Below are 2,153 nucleotides of genomic sequence, written 5' to 3' on the forward strand. Positions count from 1 at the left end.
TTTTGCATGTATTAGCTCTAGAATTACCACAGTTATCCAAGTAAATGTTGGTACAATCTAATGAACCATAACTGATTTAATGAGCCATTCGCGGTTTCACCTTAATTCGGCATGCACTGAGACATGCATGGCTTAATCTTTGAGACAAGCATATGACTACTGGCAGGATCAACCAGGGATCTCGGTGCGAGCGCACGTAGTGCGCGTAGCACGCGTCGCTCGCTCGTGGCGAGCGGAACGCCGGGGATCGCGGAGGCGAGCGAGCTCGCTCCGCGATCGCGTGTTTTCGTATCGCTGCCGCCGGCCCTCTCGGAGGTAGCCGGTCGGCGACACTCGGTCTAGTAATATCGCAATTTGATTGTGAGAGTTCCGCACTGCGTTGGTGAGTGCTCACTCTGTAATTTTCATTTCAAGATCGTGTTCTCATTCTCCCATTTGTTATGAGAGCTCGGCGTGTAGAGCCGGCTCCGTCTCGGCCCTGACGGTTAGATCGACCAGGCGATGCTGCTTACGTCGAGGAACCATGCGATCCGTTCAAACGGAATTATTTCGCTACGGCTTACAAGCGAGCGCGGAAGAGTGATCCGGGAATCGTAGATTCACCTTCCGCCGCTCGGTCTCCGTGGAGTTGATGTTCGGTAAGCGCGACGATCCCGGCGGGATCGTCGCGACCAACACTTCGTAGTGCGCGCCACATATGAGCCATTCGGTCTTTCGACACCGACTGTGGCAATGCTGTGCTCTGAAGAAGTGTAAACGTTGTGCCTGAAAAGAGAAATGCGTGGTGCCGCAACGGCGAGCGAGCGAGCGTCGCATCGCGATGGACGATAACGCCCAGCGATACGCGCGAATTGGTCCGTGTTTCACATAGCGTACGTTGCCTCGCGTCGAGCGCATCGTACGTCTTACAGTACCCAACCGGCCGGCCGAGCGGTCGGCGACGCACGGCTGCTAGCACGGCGGTATACGGGCGAGAGCGTCGATACGACAAAAGGCGCGGGACTTAGCCGCTGCGAGCGATCGTTACGGCCGGCGTCACCTCCGGGGTCGGGCGTCACCTCCGGGATGGCCAGATTTATTTTTCGTCTAATACTCAATGCCGCGGCGCGTATCGCGCGCTTCACCGGCTCGCGGGCTCGTTAGGAAGCGTCCAAGACGCGAGCCGCGAGTACCGAGTCGCTCGACTCGTCGAGGGCACCACACCTCTTGTAGTACCCAACCAGCCGTCCGAGCGGTCGGCGACGCACGGTTCACAGCACGGCGGCTTATGGGCGAAAGTCTCGATAGAGCGACGCCTACGGCACTTAGCCGCTGGAGAGAAGGGTGCGCACGGGCGTCACCTCCGACGGGTATGGAAGCTTCGCTGTCGCACGGGCGACACATGCGAAGTGTAAGTCGACAAAATCGAGTAGCGGCGTGCTGCTTTGGCACGGGCGTCACCTCCGGCGTACTCGATCGCGGAAGGTCGAGTCGCGGCGTGTTGCTTTCGCCGGGCGTCACCTCCGGCGGACCGAATCGCGCTCTCTACCGCAGTCGAGTCGCGGCGTGTTGCTTTCGCGCGGGCGTCACCTCCGGCGTACTCGATCGCGCAAAGTCGAGTCGCGGCGTGTTGCTTTCGCACGGGCGTCACCTCCGGCGTACTCGATCGCGGAAAGTCGTGTCGCGGCGTGTTGCTTTCGCGACGGCCGTCACCTCCGGCGTACTCGATCGTGCAGACTCGAGTCGCGGCGTGTTGCTTTCGCACCAGCGTCACCTCCGGCGGGCCGAATCGCGCTCTCTAGCCGCAAGTCGCGTAGCGGCGTGTTGCTTTCGCACGGGCGTCACCTCCGGCGGCGGGCGTCACCTCCGGCGGACCGAATCGCTCTCTCTACCCCGCAAAGTCGAGTTGCGGCGTGTTGCTTTCGCGCGGGCGTCACCTCCGGCTTACTCGATCGCGCAGTGTCGAGTCGCGGCGTGTTGCTTTCATCCCCGGCCGTCACCTCCGGCGTACTCGATCGCGCAAAGTCGAGTCGCGGCGTGTTGCTTTCGCGCGGGCGTCACCTCCGGCGTACTCGATCGCGGTAAGTCGAGTCGCGGCGTGTTGCTTTCGCACGGGCGTCACCTCCGGCGGCGGGCGTCACCTCCGGCGGACCGAATCGCGCTCTCTGTCGCAA

The sequence above is a fragment of the Solenopsis invicta genome, unplaced genomic scaffold (genome assembly GCF_016802725.1).
Source record: "Solenopsis invicta isolate M01_SB unplaced genomic scaffold, UNIL_Sinv_3.0 scaffold_529, whole genome shotgun sequence".
NCBI classification, from domain to species: domain Eukaryota; kingdom Metazoa; phylum Arthropoda; class Insecta; order Hymenoptera; family Formicidae; genus Solenopsis; species Solenopsis invicta.